Source organism: Aotus nancymaae, unplaced genomic scaffold (assembly GCF_030222135.1).
Source record: "Aotus nancymaae isolate 86718 unplaced genomic scaffold, 86718_ANA_hifiasm-v0.15.2.pri h1tg000006l, whole genome shotgun sequence".
NCBI classification, from domain to species: Eukaryota; Metazoa; Chordata; class Mammalia; order Primates; family Aotidae; genus Aotus; species Aotus nancymaae.
The window spans coordinates 48,190,002-48,195,491 of record NW_026988417.1 but is presented as its reverse complement, the minus strand read 5'-3'; the positions used below and the strand labels follow the sequence as shown (position 1 = coordinate 48,195,491).

General features: G+C 37.0%; 1 non-coding gene across 1 annotated transcript; it reads right to left on the bottom strand.

The window, feature by feature from the left end:
- Positions 1–3,330: 3,330 nt before the first annotated feature.
- On the bottom strand, positions 3,331–3,434 carry LOC135271989 (U6 spliceosomal RNA). Its single transcript, XR_010340112.1, has one exon. It is a non-coding gene; the product is annotated as a U6 spliceosomal RNA (small nuclear RNA).
- Between the last annotated feature and the right edge of the window lie 2,056 nt (positions 3,435–5,490).

Genomic DNA, 5,490 nt, shown 5'->3' with positions numbered 1-5,490 from the left:
GGAAACCTATTTCTTATCATTCTGGAGGCAGGTGTGTCCAGATCTAGGGGCTGCAGATTCAGTGTCTGGGGAGGGCCCATTTGCTAGTTCATAGAATGATGCCTTCTTGCTGCATCCTTACATAGTGAAAGGGTACAAGGCAGCTCTCTGGGGCCTCTTTTATAAGGGCACAATTCCATTCATGAAGGCTTTTCTCTCATGATCTAATCACCTCCTGAAGGCCCCATCTGCTAATATTATCACATTGGTGATTGGGTGTCAACATATGAATTTTGGAGGGATACAAATGTTCAGACCATAGCACTGACAAAGAAATTGCGATTTTTAGATTTGAATATTTGGCAGACTTTTCTAGAAAATGAATAAAGTGAAGCTGTCATTTTTAAGAAAAATAGCTGCCAGCATTTGTTGCCAATTATAAAATTTGAATTTTCAAGTGACAACTAGAATTTTGGAAAACTTGTGTTCACCACATTAAGTTTGATAACTTTCCAATACTTGATGGCTTTTTTGATAAGATCAGTAGTATATTATTTACATACATATTGTGTGTGTGTACATATATATATGTGAATACATATACAACATTATGTATCAACATTTGGAAGATCTGTATAACTCAGCAAACCAATATTTGCCAAATGACCGTGCTTTTATAATACTGTACATGGAAAAAAATTCATTCCAATTATAAAATGGACCAATGGATTTTAACATGAGAGAGCATGAAAAGTTTGTTAATTTGGTTTCAGATTCTAGACTGCAACTCAACTTTAGGACACTACCACTTGTCAAGCTCTGGTGTGGTATCAAAAAAGAATATCCACAATTATCTAAAAAAGCTATTAAAACATCTGTCCCTTTCCAAGTACATACTTGTGTGAAGATGGATTTTCTTTATATACTTAAACTAAAACAACATAATGCAACATATTGAAGGTAGCAAGCAGATATGAGAATCCAGCTGCTTTTTATTAAGTATGACATAAAGCAGATGTGCAAAAATATCAAGCAATGACACTTTTCTTACTAATTTGTTTTGAAAAACATAGATATTTCTTTAAATGGCTTTAATAAGGTATAATTAAAACATAATAAACAACATATACTTAACATATGCAATTTAATCAATTTTGACATGTGAATACGTCTATGAAATCATCACCTCAGTCAAGATTGTGAACATAGCTACCACCCCCAAAAGTGTCCTTGTGTCCCCTTTTCATCCCTACCTCTCTCCCCTTCCTGACTCCCTGATTTCTAGGAAATTACTGATCTTCTGTCAGTCTTTTTTAGTTTTCATTTTCTAGGACTTTATATAAATGGAATCACAGTCTATGTATACTTTTTGTGTGGCTTTTCTCACAGCATAATTATTTTGAGATTTACCCATGGTTTTGCCTGTATCACAAGCTCATTTATTTTTATTGCTGGGTACTCTTCCATTGTGTGGCTATGGTATAATTTATTTCTCCACTCACCTGATGATGGACATTTGGGATGTTTTCTGGTTTTGGCTATTATAAGTAAAGTGGCTATGAACATTGGTGTATAAATCTTTGTATAGGTATATTCTTTCCTTTTTCTTTGTAAATACCTAGGAGAGAAATGCCTGGGCCATATGCTAGGCATATGTTTAACATTTTAAGAAACTGTAAACAGTCTTCCAAAGTAGTACCATTTTACACTCCCACCAGCAATGTATGAAGGTTCAATTTCCTCCACATCGTCACAAACACTTGGCCATTCCAAGAGGTGTATATTGACATCTTTTTTTTTCTTCATTTCATCCAGTCTGTTTATGGAGCACACACATAAAACAGTACACCTCCAAGCCTCCTCGGTGCACATTGATCTTGCTCTTCTCTGAACCTCTCCCTTGAGATTGTATTGACATCTTATTAACATTTAATTGAATTACTAATGTTCCATAAAAGGGCCACATATGCAAAGTGGCCCCCAAATGCAGGAGCCAAAGAATGACGCAGACAAATCTAGTTTGTTGGTAAAAGGTGATTTATCAGGGAACTTGCAGGCAGAAGCCTGGTCTTAGGTGGCTGCAAAACAGGTAGATCTCCACACCACAACCCTCCAGACCCAGCACTTCTATACTGGGGAGAAAGTCTATGAGCTCTGGAAATAATGGTGAACTGAAAGAATGCTGTGGGCCTCACAGCCTATGATCCATGCAGCAATATCAAGAGTTGTTTTGGAGGAAAGGTGAACTCCAGTAATTAGGTGTTTCTGTGTAAGGAGTAATACGTCAACTAGACATCTTGGAGGCATTCCTGGACTTGTGGTTAGTCAGGAGTCACATGGTGGGTTAGCATCTAAAATGGAGTGACACTTGTCCTCGTGACTAATAATGTTGAGCATATTTTCATGTGTTTCTTTGCCCCCTGTATATGTTTTGTTGAAGTGTTTGGTCAAATATTTTGTCCATTTTAAGTTGGGATTTTAAAAAATTTGATACATAATATTTTACATATTTATGGAGTACATTTATATTTTGTTACATGCATGGAATGTGTAATGATCAAGTCAGGTATTTGAGGTGTTTATCACTTTAAGTATTTATCATTTCTAAGTGTTGGGAATTCAAGTTCTCTCTTCTGGCTACTTTGAAATATACAATACACTGTTGTTAACTGTAGATACTCTACTCTGCTGTTGAGCAACAGAACTTATACCTTTTATCTAACTATATGTTTGTATCTCTTAACTTACCTCTCTTCATTCCCCTTCCCATGCACCCAACTTTCCCAGCTTCTAGTGTCTATCATTCTGCTCTTCTATCTTTAGGAGATCAAGTTTTTACCTCCCACATATGAGTGAGAACATGTGATATCTGTCTGTTGGTGTGTGGGTTATTTCACTGAACATAATGACCTCCAGTTCCATCCATATTGCTGATAATAACGTAATTTCATTCTTTTTTATGGCCAAATAGCATCGCATTGTGTACACACCTACATATCACTTTCTTCATTTATTCATCAGTTGATGGACATTTAGGATGATTCCATATCTTTGCTATTGTGAATAGTGCTGTGAATAACATGTGAGTGCAGGTATCCCTTTCATACACTGTTTTCTTTTCCTTTGGGTAGATACCAAATAGTGAGATTGCTGAATCAAGTGGTAGTTTTATTTTTAGTTTTTTGAGAAATCTCCATACTGTTTTACATTGTGGTTGTACTAATTTACATTCCCACCAACATTGTATGAGTTCCCTTTTCTCCAAATCCTCATCAGCCTCTGTTATATAATTTTTAGAACAATAGTTATTCTAACTGGAGTAATATGATATCTCATTGTGGTTGTTTTCTAGAAAATATAGAGTGCTTCATGAATTTGCATGTCATCCTTGTGCAGGGTCCATGCTAATCTCTGTGTCATTCCAATTTTAGTATATGTGCTGCTGAAGCAAGCACTCATTGTGATTTTGATTTGTGTTTCCCTGATGACTAGTGATGCTGAACATTTTAAAAATATGCTGTGTCCCATTTGTAAGTCTTTTGAGAGTTGTCTATTCATGTCTTTTGTCCACTTTTTAATGCAATTTTTTTATTGTTAAATTGTTTGGGTTCCTTGTATATTCTGGATATTAGTCCCTTGTTGAATGAATAGTTTGCGAATATTTTCTCCCATTCAACAGATTGTCTCTTCCCTCTGTTGATTGTTTCCTTTGCTGTGCAGAAGCTTTTTAGTTTAATATTTTCTTTGTATTAGTCTGTTTTCACACTGCTGATAAAGACATACCCAAGACTAGAAAATTTACGAAAGAAAGAGGTTTAATATGGACTTACAGTTCCACGTGGCTGGGGAAGCCTCACAATCGTGGCAAAAGGCAAGGAGGAACAAGTAACATCTTATATGGGTGGCAGCAGGCAAAGAAAAAGAAGCTTGTGCAGGGAAACTGTTCGTTATAATACTATCAGATCTCAATCTCGTGAGACCCACCTGCCATCACAAGAACACCAGGTGAAGTACCTGCCCCCGTGATCAAGTTACCTCCCATCAGGTCCCTCCCACATCATGTAGGAATTCAAGATGAGAATTGGGTGGTGATACAGACAAACCGTATCAGTCTTATTTATCTATTTTTGTTTTATATAGTTTTAGTTTTCTGTGCTTTTGAGAGCTTAGCCATAGAACATTTTCCTAGACCAATGCCCTGAAGTGTTTCCCGATGTTTTCTTCTCATAGTTTTCTAGTTTCCTATTTTCCATTTAAGTCTTTAATCTATCTTGATTTGTTTTTATATGTGGTGAGAAATAGGGATCCAGTTTCATTCTTCTTCCAGTGAATACTAGTTTTCCCAACATCATTTATTGAACATAATGTTTTTTTCCACTGTATCTTCTTAGCACCTTTGTCAAAAACCAGGTGGCTGTTAATAAGTGGGTTTATTTCTGGGCTCCCTATTTTGCTCCATTGGTCAATATGTCTATTTTTTTTATACCAATACTATGCCATTTTGGTTACTATAACCTCATAATATATTTTGAAATCAGATAGTCTGATGCCTTCTTTTCTCCCTCCCTCCCTCCCTCTCTTCTTCCCTCCCTCCCTCCCTCCTTTGCTTCCTTCCTTCTTCCTCCCTTTCCCTCTTTCTTCCTTTCTTTTTTCTTTCTTTTCTTTCTTTCTTTTTCATTGTTGCCTGTTGCAGTTGTTGTCACTTGTTTGCTAGTGAATTTTGTGAACAAATTTTGTAAAGTCTATTCTTTGTTATATCTAGCCACTGAAATCTCCATTCTGTTACTTTAGTCATCAGGTAGTGATTTGACTCAAACTTCCGTAAATGCCTTAAATAACAACAACAACAACAACAATCTCCTAGCATTTGCAGATGGGCTATGTACGTGTTTTGGAAGAGACCTTCCTCAGCCAGGCGGTTTACAGCTCTGCCTTTGCCTTCATTCACTTCTGGCTTGCACAGAATCTGCAGGTCAGTCACATATGAGAGGTTAGGTTCTCAGGCATTTTCTGATAATGCATCATTCTTGGGCATGAGTTTTGCCTTCTAAATTCCCAGAAATATATGCTACCTTTTCAAAGCCCTTATTTCCCAAGGCATCTTATTCCCTGGCTTTTCCTGCCAGGGTAGTTAGTGGTTTGCCCCAACTCTTATCCCTTGCCCAGGGGCAGCAGCTCATACATTTGCCTTGGAATATTTTCCACTAATGCCCTCTGAGTAGACTTAGCTCTGGGAGAATTTCAAGTTAAGTGAAATAAAGACAAGCCCCTTGAACCACTTATTCAGGGAGACATAGACAAGTCAAAACAAACAACTATGATTCTTTAACAATGAGGCTTGTTCTGCTTCCTTCATAGTAAGAACCTATCTTGGTAATGTGGGCTATTGTTTTCTCCCCACATTGTCGGGGAGGCTGCAGAGCTAGAGAGTAGAAGATGGGGCGGAAGTAAATTAAAGCACCACAAAGCTCCCTTTTGGAGAGGCAGGTTTTTTTTTTTTTTTTTTTTTTT